The following is a 22,735-nucleotide window of genomic DNA, read 5'->3' as shown; positions in this document are numbered from 1 at the left end:
AATCTTAGGCCTCAAGGTCAAAATGTAGGCTCTCCCCTCCCCTATTTTTCTAATTTTTTGTTGGCTTACCAGTCAACAGATATTTATGGGATGCCTTCTCTATGTCTGTATGGAAATATTTTTAGAGGTTATTTTACTTATTTTTTTCATTTCCATCTGTAGACTGATTTTTGTATTCAAAAAAGGGCTTTTCTTCTTGTTCCTTTTTTTTCATTTTTGGATAAAACAGTGACACTTGACACTTGTGGTAGAAACACAACAAACTATAGATTATGAAAGTGTTAATGGCTTTTTATTAAAGATATTGAGTTTGCCATAACTGGTATATAAAAATGAAAAAAAATCTGATCATGAACCACAAACACTTTGATGTTAAAGAATTCTTTACTATGAAATACTGGCAAAACTACCTACCTCTTAATTCTTTATAAAGTTAGCTAGGTGGTAGCCCTTGAAATCATCTTGGTTATTGCTTGTGGGACACAGACAGCTGAGAAACACTGTAAGACATTACATGCTTTTTTATGAAAATCAACATATACTATCTCAGAAATTTTTTCTACGTTTTGATGATTGGTAAAAGTGTTTTTCACAGGGATAACTTTTCCTAAGTAATCAAGGCACATGATTTGAAAATTGATGCACAGGGAAGTGCCTTAATGAATTATTGAAGCACTTGGTTCAGGTGTGTGTCTCCTGGGACAGAATACAGAATTACAGCTTAGCAATTAGATCGTCAATGTTCCTTACTCAGTTGACCGTAATTAAAATAATTTTATTCTTTGTTTGATACTGGGAATTAAAACTCACACCTCAGTTACCCGGTAAAAGATTTTCAACGCTAATGGTACCAGACATGTGGGTTTTAAAAGGCCAACCTGTGTTCTTCTAAATATAGGATTCTTCAATCATTCATGTCTGATTAAAGTTGAATTTGACTAATTGATAATGACTTTTCAATTAGGTAAAAGCATATTTTATTTAGAAATTACATTTATTTACATTGATTTTTCTCCTTTTTGGGATGTCTGGGCTTCTATATCCAATTTGATCTAACTGCAAAGCTCAGAGGAGGCATTTGCAAGGGTAATTGACAGTCGTTCCTCAAACACAGGCTGATAAAAAGCCTACTTTGGAGAACTGCACTGTATAAAGTATTATTTTTGAAGAATATGTATGGAACTTCCTCAGTTCACATAAGGACATCCATGGAGGTGTTTAACTGGGTGAGAACAAGGGAAATTAAAGCCGACAGCTTGTGAGATCATGATCTTGTCTGACTGTGGTGGTCACAAGAGTTTCTCCAGTTGGGAAAACTTATCATAGTAACATTCATTTTGGCTACTTTTCATTTCTGCCTGTCACTGCAGAAGTAAGGACAGGCTGCGCTGAATGAAGTGGGGGCAGAATGACGGGCTGTGGCAATCTCCTGCTGTCTGCTTGGAGGGACTGGAATAGAAACACTCCTCAGTTCTTTTGGAGACTTAAGGAGGAGACAGAACTGATGCTGGCATTAGCTCTGCCAGACAAATGGGCTAATCTCTCCATCTTGGAGGAATCAGTCACTTTAATTGCTAAGCATCATCAAGTGGATGTTGACTCTTCATCAGCCTAGGCTGAACTTTGGGAGAGTCAACTGAGCAAAGCTAACCTTTTAGGGTCCCTAAGCTGATCTTTGGGGGGTATCTATTGAACAAAGCCTCCTTTTTGGGTTCTCTAGGATTTCCTAGGAAGGAATGTTATTTCTGTGGAAGTCCTGAAGGTCTTATTTTCAATGTAACAATCAGGCATTCAGACAGATAAGCCTATTTAGAAGAGTCAAGATCAGTCCTACCTGACTTCTAACTTGACTCTTAACTTTGTCTCAGTTTTTCCATTTCTAGACCACACTCAAAATTTTTTTAGTATTTGCATCATATTCACTTTTTAAAAAAGGATTTATTTATTTTAAAGGTAAAGCGACAGAAAGGGATAGAAAAAGAGAAAGCAATCCATTGGCTCACTCCTCAAATGGCCTCAACTGCTAGGGTTGGAACAGACCAAAGCCAGAAGCCAGGAACTCCATCTGAGTCTCCTATGTACGTGGCATGGGCTCCAAGTACTTGGACTATCTTCTGCTGCTTTCCCAGGTGAAATATCAGGGAGTTGGATCAGAGGCAGAGCAGGTAAGACTCAAACCAGTGCTTAGGTATGGGATGACAGTGTTGCAAGTGGGGCTTTAACCCACTGTATCACAATGCCAGCCCCCATATTCACTTCTTGACCAAGCTAAGGGCATTCTGTTTCTACTCCAATTATTCAGGACAATGTAGTGTGCTGCCAGAGTTACTTTTCTAAAAAGCAGATAGGATCCTAAAGTCTGCCACTCAAAAATCTTCTATTGTTTTATTTAAAGAACACAATCTAAATTTTCAAAATTTGATTTAAATGTGCCATATGTGGACTGTGCATTGTACTTTTGATTTTTACATTGATAATAACTCTCCTTAAAGCTAAGACTCCATTCAAACTAGGCCATTATTCTTGAGCTGAAGCTACTTACTGCTAACTCCATGGTTCTACTCACATTAATACCTGCATCTTGAAAGGCTTTACCTACCTCTTCAACTATTTCAAAATCTCTCAGTCCTTCAACAACAAAATCAAGTGCCAACAATCACCAGCTATAGTGTTCTAATATGAAGTTATGGGAAGTAGCTGTTAGCTCATATTATTTTATGAGTAATTAGTGCTTCTCTCTCTTTGAATTCCTTTACCAAGAGAAAATCCTCTCACTATGTAATGAAAGATGAAAATATATCACACATGGTTTATTGATTGGTATGAACTTGACAGGGTTCAAGCAAGAAACTGCTTTATTTCTCTTCCATCAAGGCTTTCACATGCTTTTGGTCAGGTTATCCTTCTCTGCTTCCTTGGTGACACCCTGAGCATGCTCTAGATCTTTAGATACAGATGAATTCAGTCAGAAGAACAGTTTCTTCTTATATATTAAAAATTTCAATTGAAATAAAAATACTAATTTTCACCCAAATTTAAATCTTTTCCCTCTCTCTTCTTCGACATAGGTTTCACTGGGGGATCTGGAACAAGTTGTGAATAAGGTAGAGAACATTGTCTTTTTGTTTTCTTGTGTTACCTTATCTCCCCACTTTGCTTTCAGCTCCTCTGGGGTTGGAGCATGAAGGATCAGAGCAAAGGGGCCAATGGCCATTTTATTTCGCTGGTGTACTTTGTAGATCTTCCTTGGCTATTGAGTTATTTCTGTCATGCTAGGTGACTAGACACTGGCTTTCTTGCAGGGTACATTTTTTAGAGACAACCCTCACCCATTTGTTGCCTTCTTTGGCTGGCTGATCTCTTTGTTTCAGTTCCCTCAACTGCCATCCTGGCAGCCAGTTCTCTTGGACAGAGTCCCTAAAAGAGACAAGCTTGGTCCTCTATCCACTTGAAGTATGAGAAGTCTCTGTATCTTTGTCCTGTGAAATGACATAAGCAGCAAAAGCTGCAGGCTTATCCCTTGGTTGCCCATTATTATATTACTTTGTCCTGGGTAACTCCATCCCTACTCCAGCCTTTCGAGTCCTCTACGTAAGAGGCAGACACTAGGTCTCTTCATTAATACCTCCTACAATCCTGGGCCACCAGAGGCCCTGTTGGTATCTCTTACTCAGCTACCCTGTTGTGAGCTAGACGGAGTCTACACTTTTCTATGATCCAGCTGAATCTAAACAGAGAGTGAGGCTCTGTTAATCTTATAATCCCTTCTCTACTCTGGGTTATCAGAGAGTCTGTGCTCTTGAGTTGGGGTTGGAGAAGCAGACTCCCCCCCTCCATTATGGATATTTAGTATCTTTCTATAGAAAGATGAAGTTTTTTTTTTTTTTTAAATCCACTGACTTGTTGTGAAGCTATAACAATAAATTTAAGCTATCAGGAAAAGATCTTCTCACCATTCTATTGCTGAAGGACGACATTAGTATTAGAGTTAGCGTTGGCAGCTTTCTTCATGAGGAAGAATGAAAGCCACACTAAAATTAGTGACTGGCACCTGGTCCTTGTTTCCCAACCTAATGGGGCTTACATGTGAGAGAATGAGACACCTACAAAGATGAGAGGCAGAGGGCTGCTGCGGGTGATGAACTTGACAGGGTTCAAGCAAGAAACTGCTTTATTTCTCTTCCATCAAGGAAGGTTACATCTACTTCAGTTGCTTATCCAACTCTTTCTTTCAGAATACTACTGGGTGATGAGAAAAGATGCCTTCTCTGGTTTCCCCTTCAAGGGCTCTCTGGTATCCACTGACAGCATATCTTCAGAATGACAAATGGCTGTAATTTCTCCCTTAAGTTATAGTTTTCCTAAAAACTGTCAACACAAAGTTTTTAGAATTATTGAGAAGAGAAAATATTAGGCACTTTAATTTAAAATTCTGACTTACTGAAAACTTATATAAGGGTTCAATGGACATTTATTATTCTGTCAACCCAGAAGAACACCTCTACAAACACACACAAATAAACACACACACAAATGCACAAATTCATTATGTGATGGTTCTGTGAGGCTGTCAATCACAGTTTTCCCCTACTGCCAGCTAGCAGAGATGGAGGCAGGAGCAGCATGACCCAGACTGGGACAGGGGAAGTCCTTCCTTTGATTTTTTTTTAGCAGGGTCTTGTGGAGATCATAGTCTCTTCTTCCTAATATCAGAGTGCTGTAAGGTGGCAAGACAAGCCCCACCTGTGACCACAATTCTCTCCAATCTAGTGGAAACACATGGCCTGGGAGGAGGAAGCCACTCGGACAAGAGAAGCAGAGACAAGACATAATTATGTGTTCAAGACCCAGGTCGTTGTTTCAGAAGTGAGGCTCTTATCTTTTCTGCTGTTAGATTAGGTGAGCCCTTTCTACTTAGGCTGGGGATGAGTTAAACACCAAACAAGGAAGTCAACCCCTCAGGGACTAGCTCTGAGTCAGTTCAAATCTGCAAATTATAACTCTAGAGAAGAATGTTTGAGCCTGCACAGTCATACAACTTTGCAGCCTAGCAACAGCATGGTGGTAATTTATGATTTATCATAGGCACAGGCCATTAAACTGGGGTCTGTACCTGGTCAAGTTAACAAAATACATTAAACTTGGAGAACTTCAGGGTCTTCTAAAGCATTAGGTCCAAATTAAATTCTTTTGCATGTTAGAATTCATTAAATGCTAACTGATGGAACTACATGCAATCTAACTGTTTAGAATCCTTGTTCAGATTTGTTAAAAAAACTATAAGTCATCAGATTTTCACAATCACCATACATTGTGATCTGAAACAGGCAGATTTTAGCTGTACTGATTCTGTATTAAAAATAATTATGTACTGAAAATTGCCATGTGTGGGTAGAGTAGAGCCATACAGATCTAAAAGCAAATCTCAGCTCTGCCATTTAATTTTGCTTTACTGAGAAATCTAAGATATAGAGAAGTAAATTCCCCAACATCACATATCTAGTGAGTGGCCACCTGGGGCTCTTGCCATGCCAACCACCTGTGATGCTCTGCTCACCTAGGAGAAAGCACAAGATTCAAGGCTGGTCTTTGTTCTGACTGCTCTAAAAAATAAGTATACACTGGGTGGCTTATTTGTGCAATATAAACTTATCACAGTTTTGGAGGCTTAAGTGTAAGATGAGGCTGCTAAGCAGTTAGGTACTGGTGAGGGCCTTCTTCCTGGTTGTAGATTTTTGGACTTCCTGTTGTATCCTTGGATGGCAGAGAGAGAGAGAGCTCTGTTGTCTTCATCCTCTCAATCCTGGTACTAACTCTATTCATGAGAGTTTCATCCTCATGACTTTGTTACTTCTTTAGAACCCCATCCCAAATACCATTATGTTGAGGATTTAGGCCTCAACATACAGATTTTGAAGGGACATAGCACATCCCAGAGCAGACTCAGAGAATCCAAGCCTGTTTCCTATCACTAGATTTCCCCTTTAGTGCCATTGTATGGTTCCTTGCTCTAGAAGTCATCTGTTCTCCTTTCTTTCCATCTCTCACCATCTTTCTTTCTTGTAGCTGCTCTTTTAAGGTGTGGCTCCAAATCTACCCTCTCAAAGGCTCTTCATGACTCACTTCCTTCAGTGTTCTCTCAGTTCCTTTTGGTAGATCCATTCCAAGCAATTTGTGCCAGCATCTACTTCATAATTGGATGGATTTATTTGTTGTAGGCGTTTGTGTCTCTGTCTGCATCACCTCACAGACTGAGAAAACAGAGGCAAGATTTACTTTAACTGGGCTCAAGTTCTACATGATTGTGCATTAACTGCAGCCTCTGCAACATCATGAAAGGTGTCCACCGTTTGCTTGGTAAGTAAACAAAGTCTTTTGATTTTAAATTTTGTTTTCTGTTCATATCTACATCACAAGCCAGACATTGCTTTCCATGTATCCCACAAAACTACCATTGATGATCTCTGGATATGTGTCTTTTCTGCCCCCACATTCTATATGATAGAGAGTAACACTGCACTCCCTTGTCAAGAGCTCTTTTAGAGAAGATTCCAGAATGATTTTGTCAATACAACTTCTCACCTACTGATAATGTGACAGTGTGACTGCTTGGTGATTTCAGTCAGGATTTATTTCATCCTCCTTCATGTGCATTCAGTCTGGATTTTATTCAACTTGATTCCCAGTGTACATTATTTTTAACTTAAAAGTGAAAACCTTATTTGCAAAAACAAGGATCTTGACCTTTTGTCAATGCTTTCTTTCAAAATGGTTTACCTTTTATCCAGCAGGTGGCAGTATAACACAAGCACAAGCATGAGTAAACTGCCTATTTTGAATATTTTAGGCTTGCTTCAACCTCAAATATTAATAGAGTCCCATTCTGAGTATTATTTCTACAATAATTCTGAATTAAAAATAGGGTTGTTGTAAAGATTAGATTGATCATTCATCTTTTCACTAATGGTCATTGTTTTTTTCTTCCCAGCATTCTTAAATATTAGGAAAGTTTAGCTTTGATGGTTACACAGGTATTCAAGAATTTCTTTATCCCTGGCATCTTCAGCTATTTTAATATATGCACTAATTCGCTCTTGGCCCTTCTCTCCTGCTCTCTCTCGGTTCCTCTCTCTAGCCTCCTCCTCTGGGCTCTTGGCTCTTGCCCTGTCTCTCCTGCTCTCTCTCGGTTCTTCTCTCTAGCCTCCTCCTCTGGGCTCTTGGCTCTGTTCTCCTCTCTCCTCTTCTCTGCTCTATCTTCTCTTCTTGCTAGCTACTCTCCTCTCTGTTTCTCTCTTATATGCTCTTTCTCTCTTTTTCCTTCGCCGCCCCTTCACTCCGGTCTGTAGGGTGTTCCCCAATAAACTCTTTCCCTTACTCCGGTGTCCGGTGTGCTTTGCGACGGCTATCATTAAGATATAACATTGGTGCCATGACTTGGATAGCCTCATATTGGTAATCCAGTGTCCCCCAGTGCTCTGGGGTCCTGGATTTGTGCCAGTCACAAAGCACACCTCCGGAACTCCTTCCACACAACGAACGCTCTGCGATCTCCATCCACACACCAGCATTCCAAATTTTGAGGTACCACGCGGAACGGGAAACTCTTACGGCAACTCTATTTGTCTACTGAGTTGTGGACTACTCTCGTCTACATTCATCTGAGACTTTTCTACTTTCGTCCAAGGTCATAGAGCTAGACACTACAACTCCTACTTAAGGCCTTTAGCCTCTACGGACACTGTGTCCAGGCAACAGTGGGTGCAAGTGACAACTCCATCTCTGTTCGCCTCTTTACAGGTTAGGCCCTGGGCTCCAGCGAGCGCTTGGGTGATGACCCCGCCTTCTGCTCCCATATTCTCTCGCTAGTCAGATAGCCGGGATGCGAGGACGCTTGCAATCCACAGGTCTGACTCTACTAGTCGCAATGGGAACTCTAACCGTGTTCCATCTGATGGTCCCTCTCAAATTGGTTGTAATTTCTTAGCTAGATTTACTTTGCCATCAGCGAGGTAAACAGGAAAGACCTCCCTTTCAGAACAAAGGAAAAGAAAGTTTTAAAGTGAAAATATAGTTTTCCTCATGGGCATTGTCTGCCTCAACATAAACTACTACAAAACATGCCTGTGACTACAGACTTCTAGTTTAGGCCACTGAAGATTAGAGATGGGACTTGAGCACCCCCCTGACTTGCATCCTCTGGTCTGCTTTAACAAAAACCAGGAGGAAAAGAAAGCTAGGCATCAGAAGCAATGGGTGGCAGGCCTGTTAATGGCTGCTCTGTACAGTGATCTACCCTCAAGGAGACCCAACAGGCCAGCCCACTGCAGTGGCTTTCAAAGTGGCAAGCCTGGGCTTCAGCAGAAGTCAGCTTGTGAAGAGCCCTGGCAGCTCCGCCAAGAGTTGGATCAGTAGAAGTGGACCTGCCCTGGAGTCGAAGGATGCCCAGGTCAGAGCCACAGATCTTATTGGCCCTAAGTTGAAAAGCCCTTCACTCAGCCCAGCCTCCAAAGTGACCACTGCAGCTGAGGGGACAGCCAACTAGGGTCAGCAACACTGCAGGCAGAGTTGTAAATTTCCTTTTAGAGATGCCACCTGCCTTTACCTGGCCAGCTCTCCTCCCAGGCCAGCTAGGTAATGGAAGTCAACAGGGTGCCTTCCCCAAGGAGGTTCACACCTCCCTTAGGATGTAGGCTATATGAAGAGATATATGAGTCTGAGCCTCATAATGTACAAGGCCTAAAGCCCACCTGAATATTATCAAGCCCCTTCCATCAGGTTCTTTTTGCCTCTCAATCAGAAAACTTATTTGTAGCTTACACAGCACCTTTCATAGCTCCTCTAATGATTCTGTCCTTTGTTCTAAACCCTGTCTAGCCCACTTGGGCCTCATTCCTTGGTAATCATAACCTCTACTCTACCACCAATGGCTCTACTCCCAACCTGTGTGTACTGATGGTCCTCTTCCCCACTTAATTGTGGGGAGCAACTGGGAGCAACTCGGACTAGACTGTTACTGGAATTAAGACTTATTCTATGCATCTGCTCTCCCACAATATGACGCTGGGAGAGGAGGAAACAGGTTCTACACAGCTGCCTCCAGTTCAACCAATAAACAGCAGGACCTGCTCCTGATTGGAGGAGAGCAGCGTACTCGGCGAGTGGGTAGCAGAGTTGGGATTGGTGGAAGAGGACTATAAAGGAGGAGAGAGACACCATGCACCAGGAACATCTAAAGGAAACATCTATCTGAAGGAACACCTGTGCAGCCCCCGAGAGAGCCGGCCGGCGGTGTGCCGCTCCCCGGCGGAAGTGGGGAAAAGTGGCAGGGGGAACCGCCCTTCCACGGAGGTGGAAGGGACAGTAGCCAACCCGGGAAGAACCAGCAGCAAACCCGGGGATGGCCGAGCAGACGAAAGAACAACGCAGGGTCCTGTGTCGTTCCTCTACGAAGACGGGGAGCGACACTTAATGTTGTATGATTGTTCAGAATTTCTCTATAAAACCCTCTCATTACCTGGTTATGCTACTCTTAGGATCATTGGTTACTATTCTCACCCTGTCTTCTATACTACAGTGTCTAAGTGTTTACAGCAGGCTATAATGGAACAAATGAAGGCCTTCAGCAACCACGCAATCAACCAAATGCTGCTACAGGGATATACTCGGCTCCCCACCCAGGAGACAGCGGCCTGAGACATCGCCCCATGCCAGCGAAGAGTACATCATCACCCCATGTCAGCAGGAAGTAGCTCTAAAGACAGATCATCGTCCCTCTACCCCTCTTGGACTTTTGGGACTAATGTAAGCCCATACAAACCTTGCTTTATAAAAAACAAAAGGGGGGAATGTTAGGAAACTGGTGCAGTTGTAGCCAGGTGGCCGCATGGCCCAGCTACCTGAGCCAGGCTCCACCCCCATCCTAACGGGATTCGCTGCTCCTGCTTCCCTGCCCACCCTCAGGCAAAGTTTTCAAAGGGCCTGTTCCTGAACACGTGTTCTCTTGGCCCTTCTCTCCTGCTCTCTCTTGGTTCCTCTCTCTAGCCTCCTCTTCTGGGCTCTTGGCTCTGCTCTCCTCTCTCCTCTTCTCTGCTCTATCTTCTCTTCTTGCTAGCTACTCTCCTCTCTGTTTCTCTCTTATATGCTCTTTCTCTCTTTTTCCTTCGCCGCCCGTTCACTCTGGTCTGTAGAGTGTTCCCCAATAAACCCTTTCCCTTAAAAATATATATATATATGCACTAATTCGAATACATTTTTACATTTAATTCACTACTTATAATAAAATTATCAGGGCCTCTGATGGGACCTCAGCTGAAAAAAAAAACAGCCTTTCTGTGTAGTTTATTTGAATATGTGTAAATTCTAGACATATGTATATTCATGGGAGCATTGTCTATCAAAGAACTATTTCAGCCTTCTAGAATTATAGTTTGTTTCCTAGACTCAACATATTGCAGAATTAGATTTCTTTCTTTTCAGATTTTCTTTAATTATCCAAAACTTCTAGGGAATTTCTTACATAAAATTAGAAGAAAGTAGTCATTAGATCAAGAAGAATTATATGTTTGAGGCAAAAAGAAGTAGTTTTCAGAACGTGCCTTGTTAAAATTTTAGATACTAAGAAGCAAAGATTAGAAGCAAGGCAGAAATCTTTAACTTGCAGGATCTATTACTTTTTATTCTCTGAAAAGACAAAGAACAAAATGTTCAATTAAAATGAGCAAATACTCAAAATTTATGTTACTCATTTTAATTGTGTTTAAAAATGCATTTGAACTTCTTTTGGTACATCATGTTTCAAAAATTTATTTATTTGAAAGAGACAGAAATCTTCCATTTGCTGGTTTATTCCCAAATGCCTACAACAGCCCAAGGCTGGTCTGGGATGAAATTAAGAACCCAGAACACAATCCAGGTCTCCCATGTAGATGGCAGGGACCCAAGCAGTTGATCCATCATCACTGCTTTCCAGGATGTGCATTAGCAGGAAGGTAGAATTTGGGTGGGGGGAGTTAGGACTCGAACCCAGACACTCTGATATGGGATGGGAGTGTCTTGAGTTTTGTCTTAACTGCTGTGCCAAGTGCTTCTACCTAGTTTTATATTCTAGAGGCAAGGAGAATCCTCCTACTGTGAATCCTAGCCCCTGGACCCTCATTTACCTTCCAATAAATAATTATCTCCTTTTTTTCATTGTGCTGGTCAAAAGAAGACATCAGATACCAGAACCTTTGCAGCATGAGGAATTTCCTTGACTTTCTTCTGTAGGTGGCCAGCTTCGACTTTAGCCATGTTTTATATTTTCTGTTATTCAGTCCACCTATTGAAATTTTTATATTTTTGATATCATATTTTGGATGCCCACAACATTGTTTGTTCCCTTTCCACATGAATTGTTCTAGATTTTGAATGAGGATAATTAGATTTTGAAAGTAAGTATCGAGGGGGTGGAGCCAAGATGGCGGAATAGTGAGGGTGCGCACCGACAGTCCAGGAAAAGATAGTTTAATAAAAGTGGAGGTACGGTAGCCTCAGGAAAAGGATCAGGGAAAAACTGCAGAGGAAACTCTTCTGGATCTAGTGGCTGTGACTCGGAGGACCTAAGGGGAGAGCAAGGTCGCCCACCGCGTGGAAGCTGAGCCACGGGAGCCGCCAGGGCCGCCGGACCCGCCGGACCCGCCAGACCCGCTGGAGCAGCCAGACCCGCTGGAGCCCCAGAGTCTGCGCGCCAGCGCTGGAAGGGGAGGTGAGCTAAAAACCTCTTGGTAACCCGAGACATTGGCAGGGAAAGGCAAAAAAAGCCTGCAGAGAACGAGGCCTGAAACCCCATTGGGGAAAGTTCACCAGGTTGACTGGAGGAGAGAAAAAATCGAATAAATAAGGGGAACCTGCACGGACATTTAGCCTCTCTCTCCACTCACCTTACAAAGCCGAGCAAGACAAAGGGTAGGTTCCATTTTACCTAAGTAAAGTGGTGCGTGCCATTTTGCATATGAAAAGCAGGTGTCTCTCATTAGCCAAGCAGAAAAACCTGACTCTGGTAAGCAAACCAATACCCACAGGGGCCAGATTTCATACATCAAAACTCTCAATTCCACTCAGCTGTGTGGAATTACTTCCCAACTGAGTCAAAAAAAAAAAAAAAAAGAGAGAGTGAGAGCTAGCAAGAGAACAATAGAACAATCAGGGTGAATCACCTTTGGCACACCCTTAACCCTTTAGAACCAGAGCTCTCTGGCCACACCCATCACAGCCTCTAAGGATCCATCAAAAGCAGACAGTCTTCTTTTTTTTTTTTTTTTTCAGACCTATTGTCATGTTTAATCCCAGTGAGAGTCAAGTTGGGAATTGATAATTTCTTTTCTTTTTTTTTTTTTTACAGAAGATCAGTTTAGTATACCTTAAGTAAATATTTCAACAGTTTGCACACCCATAGAAACACAAAATGAAATATACTGTTTGAGTACTCGTTATAGCATTAAATCTCAATGTACAGCACATTAAGGACAGAGACCCTACATGAGGAGTAAGTGCACAGTGACTCCTGTTGTTGACTTTACAAATTGACACTCCTGTTTATGGCATCAGTAATCTCCCTATGCTTCAGTCATGAGTTTCCAAGGCTATGGAAGCCTTTTGAGTTCACCGACTCTTTTCTTGTTTAGACAAGGTCATAGTCAAAGTTGAAGTTCTCTCCTCCCTTCAGAGAAAGGTACCTCCTTCTTTGAAGACCAGACAGTCCTCTTAATCTAGAGTCACAGTATAATGAGAAAAAAAACACAAAGAATATCTGCAATATGACAAACAAATGCAAAAGCTGAGGTAACAAGAACAAGGAAGACAATATGACGCCCCCAAATGAAATAGACACCCCAATTCAAGATTATGAAGATGATGAGATAGAAGGAATGCAAGAAGCGGATCTCAAAAAATTGATAAGAACATTAAGAAGTTCTCAAAAACAAATTCTTGAACTACAGAAGTCCTTAATGGACAAGATAGAAAATCTCTCTCACGAAAATGAAATATTAAGGAGGAATCAAAATGAAATGAAACAACTAGTAGAACAGGAAACTGTGATAGTGATGAGAAATCATAATGAAGTGAAGAATTCAATAGATCAAATGACAAACACATTAGAGAGCCTTAAAAACAGAATGGGTGAAGCAGAAGAGAGAATATCAGACTTAGAAGACAGAGCACAGGAAAACATAAAGTCAAACCAAAGAAAAGAAGAGGAAATTAGAAATCTAAAAAATATTGTCGGGAATCTTCAGGATACTATTAAAAAACCCAACATTCGGGTTCTAGGAGTTCCTGAAAGCATGGAGAGGGAGAAAGGATTAGAAGGGCTTTTTAGTGAGATATTAGCAGAAAATTTCCCAGGTTTGGAGAAGGACAGAGATATCCTAGTACAGGAAGCTCATAGAACCCCTAATAAACATGACCAAAAGAGATCCTCACCACGACACGTTGTAATTAAACTCACCACAGTGAAACATAAAGAAAAGATCCTAAAATGTGCAAGAGAGAGAAACATCAGATTACTCTCAGAGGATCTCCAATCAGACTCACAGCTGACTTCTCATCAGAAACCTAGGAGGGAATGGCTAGATATAGCCCAGGTACTAAGAGAGAAAAACTGCCAGCCCAGAATATTATATCTGGCAAAGCTCTCATTTCTGAATGAAGCTGAAATAAAGACCTTTCAAAACAAACAGCAATTGAAAGAATTTGTCGCCACTCGTCCAGCCCTGCAAAAGATGCTTAAAGATGTGTTACACACAGAAACACAGAAACATGGTCATCAATATGAAAGAAGGTAAATGAAGGAAATCTCACACCAAAAGATCACAGGAAGTTCAAAACATATCAGAAAATATCTTTGGCAAATGGCAGGGAAAAGCTACTACTTATCAATAGTCACACTGAACGTTAATGGCCTGAACTGTCCAGTTAAAAGACACAGATTGGCTGACTGGCTTAAAGAACAAAACCCATCTATTTGCTGCTTATAAGAAACACATTTTTCCAATAAAGATCCATACAGACTGAAAGTGAAAGGCTGGAAAAAGATATACCATGCCAACAGAAATGAAAAAAGAGCGGATGTAGCCATCTTAATATCGGACACCATAAACTTTACCACAAAAACTGTTAGGAGAGACAAAGAGGGACACTATATAATGATTAAGGGATCAATTCAACAGGAAGATATAATGATTTTCAATGTATATACACCTAATTACAGGGCAACGGTTTATTTAAAACATTTGTTAAGGGACTTAAAGGGAGACTTAGACCCCAATACAATAGTACTGGGGGACTTCAATACCCCACTCTCAGAAATAGACAGATCAACAGGACAGAAGATCAACAAGGAGACAGTAGATTTAAACGACACTATAGCCCAAATGGATCTAACAGATATATACAGAACTTTTCATCCTACACAGAAAGCATTTACATTCTTCTCAGCAGTACATGGAACCTTCTCTAGGATTGACCACATACTAGGCCATAAAGCAAGTCTCAGCAAATTCAAAAGAATTAGAATCATACCATGCAGCTTCTCAGACCATAAAGGAGTGAAGTTGGAAATTAGCAACTCAGGAATCCCTAGAGCATACGCAAACACATGGAGATTGAACAACATGCTCCTGAATGAACAATGGGTCATAGAAGACATCAAAAGAGAAATCAAAAACTTTCTGGAAGTAAATGAGGATAACAGCACAACATACCAAAACTAATGGGATACCGCAAAAGCAGTATTGAGAGGCAAGTTTATATCAATAGGTGCCTACATCAAGAAATTGGAAAGGCACCAAATAGATGAGCTTTCAATTCGCCTCAAGGATCTAGAAAACCTACAGCACACCAGACCCAAATCTAGTAGGAGAAGAGAAATAATTAAAATCAGAGAAGAAATCAACAGGATTGAATACAAAAAAACATTACAAAAAATCAGCCAAACGAGGAGCTGGTTTTTTGAAAAAATAAACAAAATTGACACCCCATTGTCCCAACTAACTAAAAAAAGAAGAGAAAAGACCCAAATCAATAAAATCAGAGATGAAAAAGGAAATGTAACAACAGACACCACAGAAATAAAAAGAATCATCAGAAATTACTACAAGGACCTGTATGCCAGCAAACAGGGAAACCTATCAGAAATAGATAGATTCCTGGACACATGCAACCTACCTAAATTGAACCAGGAACACATAGAAAACCTAAACAGACCCATAACTGAGACAGAAATTGATACAATAAAAGCCCTCCCACAAAAGAAAAGCCCAGGACCAGACAGATTCACTGCTAAATTCTACCAGACGTTTAAAGAAGAACTAACTCCAATTCTTCTCAAACTATTCAGAACAATTGAAGAAGAGGGAATCCTCCCAAATTCTTTCTATGAAGCCAGCATCACCTTAATTCCTAAGCTGGAAAAAGATGCAGCACTGAAAGAGAATTACAGACCAATATCCCTGATGAACATAGATGCAAAAATCCTCAATAAAATTCTGGCCAATAGAATGCAAGAACACATCAGAAAGATCTTCTACCCAGACCAAGTGGGATTTTTCCCTGGTCTGCAGGGATGATTCAACATTCGCAAATCAATCAATGTATACACCACATTAACAGACTGCAGAAGAAAAACCATATGATTATCTCAATAGAGGCAGAGAAAGCATTTGATAAAATACAACACCCTTTCATGATGAAAACTCTAAGCAAATTGGGTATGGAAGGAACATTCCTCAATATAATCAAAGCAATTTATGAAAAACCCACGGCCAACATCATATTGAATGGGGAAAAGTTGGAAGCATTTCCACTGAGATCTGGTACCAGACAGGGATGCCCACTCTCACCACTGCTATTCAATATAGTTCTGGAAGTTCTAGCCAGAGCTATTAGGCAAGAAAAAGAAATTAAAGGGATACAAATTGGGAAGGGAGAACTCAAACTATCCCTCTTTGCAGATGATATGATTCTTTACTTAGGGGATCCAAAGAACTCTACTAAGAAACTATTGGAACTCATAGAGGAGTTTGGCAATGTGGCAGGATATAAAATCAATGCACAAAAATCAACAGCCTTTGTATACACAAGCAATGCCACAGCTGAGAACGAACTGCTAAGATCAATCCCATTCACAATAGCTACAAAAACAATCAAATACCTTTGAATAAACTTAACCAAGGACGTTAAAGATCTCTACGATAGAATTACAAAATCTTAAAGAAAGAAATAGAAGAGGATACCAAAAAATGGAAAAATCTTCCATGCTCATGGATTGGAAGAATCAATATCATCAAAATGTCCATTCTCCCAAAAGCAATTTACAGATTCAATGCGATACCAATAAAGATACCAAAGACCTTCTTCTCAGATCTGGAAAAAATGATGCTGAAATTCATATGGAGACACAGGAGACCTCAAATAGCTAAAGCAATCTTGTACAACAAAAACAAAGCTGGAGGCATCACAATACTAGATTTCAGGACATACTACAGGGCAGTTGTTATCAAAACAGCATGGTACTGGTACAGAAACAGATGGATAGACTAATGGAACAGAATTGAAACACCAGAAATCAATCCAAACACCTACAGCCAACTCATATTTGATCAAGGAGCCAAAACCAATCCCTGGAGTAAGGACAGTCTATTCAATAAATGGTGCTGGGAAAACTGGATTTCCACGTGCAGAAGCATGAAGCAAGACCCCTCCCTTTCACCTTACACAAAAATTCACTCAACATGGATTAAAGACTTAAATCTATGACCCAACACCATGAAATTATTAGAGAGCACTGGAAAAACCCTGCAAGATATAGGTATGGGCAAAGACTTCTTGGAAAATACCCCAGAAGCACAGGCAGTCAAACCAAAATTAACATTTGGGATTGCATCAAACTGAGAAGTTTCTGTACTGCAAAAGAAACAGTCAGGAAAGTGAAGAGGCAACCGACAGAATGGGAAAATATATTTGCAAACTATGCAACAGATAAAGGGTTGATAACCAGAATCTACAAAGAAATCAAGAAACTCCACAACATCAAAACAAACAACCCACTTAAGAGATGGGCCAAGGACCTCAATAGACATTTTTCAAAAGAGGAAATCCAAATGGCCAACAGGCACATGAAAAAATGTTCAAGATCACTAGCAATCAGGGAAATGCAAATCAAAACCACAATGAGGTTTCACCTCACCCCGGTTAGAATGGCTCACATTCAGAAATCTACCAACAATAGATGCTGGAGAGGATGTGGGGAAAAAGGGACACTAACCCACTGTTGGTGGGAATGCAAACTGGTCAAGCCACTATGGAAGTCAGTCTGGAGATTCCTCAGAAACCTGAAGATAACCCTACCATTCAACCCAGCCATCCCACTCCTTAGAATTTACCCAAAGGAATTTAAATTGGCAAACAAACAAGCTGTCTGCACCTTAATGTTTACTGCAGCTCAATTCACAATAGCTAAGACCTGGAACCAACCCAAATGCCCATCAACAGTAGACTAGATAAAGAAATTATGGGACATGTACTCTATAGAATACTATACCGCAGTAAGAAACAATGAAATCCAGTCATTTGCAACAAGATGGAGGAATTTGGAAAACATCATGCTGAGCGAATTAAGCCAGTCCCAAAGGGACAAATATCATATGTTCTCCCTGATTGGCGACAACTAACTGAGCATCAAAGGGGAAACTTGTTGAAGTGAAATGGACACTATGAGAAACAGTGACCTGATCAGCCCTTGTCCTGACTGTTGATGTACAATGTAATACTTTATCCATTTTAGTATTTTTTTTGTTCTAGTACTATTGGTTGAACTCTGTAATTAACACACAATTATTCTTAGGTGTTTAAATTTTAACTGAAAAGTGATCCCTGTTAGGAATCTGGAAAGCATTATGCTGAGTGAAATAAGCCAGTCCCAAAGGGACAAATACCATATGTTCTCCCTGATAGGTGACAACTAACTGAGCACCAAAAAGGAAACCTGTTAAAGTGAAATGAACACTATGAGAAACGGTTACTTGATCAGCCCTTGCCCTGACTGTTTATGAACAACTTAATACGTTATCCCTCTTAGTATTTTTTTGTTTATTTGTTCTACTTAATACTTTTGGTTGAGTACTGTAATCAATACACAGTTATTCTCAAGTTTTGAAACTTAACTGAAAAGTGATCGCTGTTAAATATAAGAGTGGGAATAAGAGAAGGAAGAGATGTGCAATTCGGGACATGCTCAAGCTGACTTACCTCAAACGATTGAGTTAGAAACATACCAGAGGATTCCAATTCAATGCCATCAAGGTGGCATGTACCAATGCCATCTCACTAGTCCCAGTGATCAATTTCTGTTCACAATTGATCATGATAGGACTAAGAGCCAAAGGGACTAGTGTCTGCAAATACTAGCTGGTATAATAAAAAAGGGAGAGAACGATCCAACATGGGAAGCGAGATACACAGCAGACTCATGGAATGGCAGATGTCCTAAACAGCACTCTGGCCTCAGAATCAGCCCTTAAGGCATGCGGATCTGGCTGAAAAGCCCATGAGAGTATTACAGGCATGGAAAGCCAAGACACTCTGGCAAAACAAAAACAAAAACAAAAACAAAAAACAAAAAAACACCCTACATGAAAGATCTCTGTGAGTAAGATCCCAGTGGAAAGAACGGGTCATCAAAGAAGGTGGTACCTTTCTCTGAAGGGAGAACTTCCACTTTGACCATGGCCTTGTCTAAATATGATCAGAGTCGGTGAACTCAGGGGGCTTCCATAGCCTTAGCAGCTCATGAGAAGAGCCTAGGGTGATTACTGATGCCATAAACAAGAGTGTCAATTTGTTAAGTCAACAACAGGAATCACTGTGCATTTACTCCTCATGTAGGATCTCTGTCCTTAGTATGCTGTACATTGAGATTTAATGCTATAACTAGTATTCAAACAGTATTTTTCACTTTATGTTTCTGTGTGGGAGCAAACTGTTGAAATCTTTACTTAATATATGCTAAACTGATCTTCTGTATATAAAGAGAAATGAAAATGAATCTTGATGTGAATGGAAGGGGGGAGGGAGAGGGAAAGGGGAGGGTTGCGGGTGGGAGGGAAGTTATGGGTGGGGGGAAGCCATTGTAATCCATAAGCTGTACTTTGGAAATTTATATTCATTAAAAAAAAGTTAAAAAAAAAGAAAGTAAGTATCTAGTTTCCTCTAGATTCAGTTGGTCTGATGCCTTTTCTACTTCTTTTCTCATTTATACTTATTTAACAACTTCGGGTGATCAGATCATAATTCTGAAGGAAAAAAACACTGTTTGGTTTACAAGACCCTACATTTGGATGGCTGGTGCGGGATCCCTTGGTGGAGGTGATTCTTTCCTCATAGGAGGGCTGACTATGGCCTCTAGTGAGTGGATGGCATAGGTTAACAGGCAGGTTTCCCTTTCTTTCTGATATTGTGGTACATAGAAGGCTACTGACAAAATAAGGAGGGGTTTACATGGGGTTGGAGTGTTTCAGTGTATTTTGCTGCTAAGCAGAACCATCTTTCCTTTCTGCTCTCAATATCTAATGTACAAATAGTGGGTTACTTTTGTTCTGTGTCATGATCTGCTACATCAAGAATGCATTGAGGCCGGCGCCATGGCTCACTAGGCTAATCCTCTGCCTACGGCGCTGGCACTCTGGGTTCTAGTCCCAGTTGGGGTGCCAGTTCTGTACTGGTCGCTCCTCTTCCAGTACAGCTCTCTGCTGTGGCCAGGGAGTGCAGTAGAGGATGGCCCAAGTGCTTGGGCCCTGCACCCGCATGGGAGACCAGGAGGAAGCACTTGGCTCCTGGCTTCAGATCAGCACAGTACCCTGGCCGTAGCGGCCATTTCGGGAGTGAACCAACGGAAGGAAGACCTTTCTCTCTGTCTTTCTCTCACTGTCTAACTCTGCCTGTCAAATAATAATAATAAAAAAAGAATGCATTGAAAAAAACAGCTTGCATATGGGCTAATATTTTAGAAAGATATTATCACTGATAAATTTTGTTCTTTTTTAAATTCCTTTTGCATTTGGCTTTCTGCCAACTGAAGTTCAGGCTTCTGTCACTTCAGAGGGACCCAATGCTCCTCCACGAATAGGAAACTTACCTCTCCTCTTCACTTTCTGAACATGATAGCACAGAAGAAACAGCTTTCATGTATAAAAGCAGTGGTTTGTTGAAAGAGGGAAAAGACTTTGCTTATTCCAACAAATTATGATTGGGAAACTTTGACAAGCTCTTAGGAGGGCTTGCAAGTGGTGATGTGGTTGGGAGAGTAGGGCTCCAGATCAGTATTAGAATTCCAGAACATAGAGGGATTGTCTTCATTTACTGTCAAGAATTCATGTTTTGGGCATAACCTTAGGTAACAAACTTTATGCCTGCATGTGGCAGCTCATAGCATGAAATGAATGGTGTGTCAGACCAGGACCTGAGAAACAGTCTCCCAGGTCCCCAGCCTACATATGTGTGTCTGCAGGTGGTAGATGAAGACTGAAAGATAGAGGAAAGGACAGGAGTAGCCAAAATCCAGGATAAAGGGATCCATTTCTAGGATTTCAGGCTGAACAAACCAAAGCTGGGTATTACAGCATGCTGTTGTACACTCTTGAACAAGTACTTAGCAAGAACTTAGAACATTTGCAGATCTAAGTCAGAGATAGGGTGGCCATACCACAGCCAGAGACCTGATGGAGACATGACAGCTGTGGATATTAGATTAAGGGATCCAGTGAGTACAAGAGCGTCTTTTTAAAGATCTAGGGCCTGTGCTCTGGCACAGTGGATTAAGCTGCTGCCTGCACTGCTGGCATCCTATATCTGTGCACCAGTTTGAGTCTCATCTGTTCCACTTCCAATCCAGCTTTCTTCTAATGTAGATGGAAGGCAACAGAAGATGGCTCAAGTCCTTGGACCCTTGCCATGCATATGGGAGACCTGGAGAGAGTTCCTGACTCCTGGCTTTGGCCTAGCTCAGCCCTAACCCTTGCATACATTTAGAGAGTAAGTCAGCAGATGAAAGATTTTTTTCTGTCTCTCTTTCTCTGTGTAACTCTGCCTTTCAAATAAATAAATCTTAAAAGGAAGATCTTCTACATTCAAGCTGAATCCAGATGAAGCTAACTGAGAAGGGTAAAGGTTTAGATGACCCCTCTCCATGATCATGACTTTGTCCGGCATGAAGATGCCATCTTGGGAGATGAGGAGGATGAAAGAAACTTTAGCAAAGGAATTTGGAAAAGAAAACAATTCCAACATGGAACTTGATTCTTGACTTGACTGAGTTTGAATTGGGGATTTATTGAGAATCTGTTTATATGAGACCAAGTTCTAGAACCAAACACTATAGTAATCCATGGATTCTGTATCCTGGATTCAAGAAAGTGCAGATCAAATAATTGGAAAAAATATGTTGATAGTGAACATGTACAGACTATTTTTTCTTGTCATTATTCCCAAAACAATGCCATCTAACAAACCATTTACAAAGCATTTACATGGAATTAGGTACTGTCGGTAATTTAGAGATCATTTGATGCACATGGGAGGATGAACCTAAGTTCTGTGCCAATACTATATGGTTTTTATAAAAGACTTGAACACCTTGAGTACCTTGGTATCAATGGGGTCTGGGAACAATCCTCCCAGGAGTTCAGAGGGGTGTCTATACTTTTTAACTGGCAAGGTCAAAGCCTCACTGCTCCTCAGTGACTACAGATTCAGGAACGAATGTTAATCTCTGATCTCCTTTTGGAATTCCCCTACTTACAGGAGAGGTAGTTATGGGGGCTAAAGAGGTATGCTTTCTTCTGGCTGCAAACCTCTTGTAAACTGGGTTCCAAGACTGCATTATTCCGTGCATAAATGGTTCCAAGGTTGCTTCTAGGGCCTGCAAGCATTCTCTTCTTGGCTTCTTTTTTTCTGAGGCTGTCTTTCTGACACTTGGAATTTAAACTTTTAGAACTGAAGGTTGGCTGAAGGATGGCTATTTTTGTGGAAAGTTATACACGTGAGCTTTGATGTTCATCTGTGTGTGCCACGGGCTGTCTAGGTGCACACAGAACAAATGGGAAGAGAAAAGTGGTGGGCTTTAGGCTGCTGTACTGCCCCACACTGCTGCAAGCAGCTGTAGGACTCTCATGAGGAAGTCAACATGCGAATCTTGCCCTTGAGGTTGTTATGAAGATGTATTTATCAAGGTAGGTGGACAGAACACAATTCAACAGCTTGCAAGCTTGATTAATAACTTCTAAGTACTTTGGCATATGTCACCTGCACCTTCATTTGCACTCATGCCCTGGGCCTTGAATGTATTGGGAGCAAGCCTGTAGTTCATGCTAGAAATAGTACTTTGGCCTCTATGGGGTATAGCTACAAGATAAGGAAAGTTACATTCATCTCCACTTAAGTTGTGCAGTATGTTTGAATTCCATTATATATGCTAGAATTATTGCCTCTTAGATGATTTCTATTATTCTCAGAAGCTAAAATTTGCTCCTCAGAGCAGTGTTAAGCAACAAAAAATACTTGGTAAGCCTGAGCTTTCTTCTGACTTGTAAATTGGTGGAACTGGTTAAGGATTAGAAAAGATGCTGGGTCCCATGTTGTCATTAGGTAGGTGCAGACCCCAATTCCATCTTGCTATTAATAGTTTTCCAGTTTCCTCCTCTCT

The 22,735-nt window shown here is 41.0% G+C and overlaps 1 protein-coding gene across 1 annotated transcript in view; it reads right to left on the bottom strand.

Annotated features, from left to right (window-relative positions):
* Positions 1–22,735, bottom strand: part of GALNTL6 (polypeptide N-acetylgalactosaminyltransferase like 6) — a 1,246,993-nt gene that overhangs the window by 193,524 nt on the left and 1,030,734 nt on the right. The window lies entirely within an intron of this gene.

Source organism: Oryctolagus cuniculus, chromosome 2 (genome assembly GCF_051225735.1).
Source record: "Oryctolagus cuniculus isolate XC-2025 breed Fujian yellow rabbit chromosome 2, ASM5122573v1, whole genome shotgun sequence".
NCBI classification, from domain to species: domain Eukaryota; kingdom Metazoa; phylum Chordata; class Mammalia; order Lagomorpha; family Leporidae; genus Oryctolagus; species Oryctolagus cuniculus.
The sequence above is the reverse complement of the archived record's forward strand: the minus strand, read 5'-3'. Positions and strand labels throughout refer to the sequence as shown.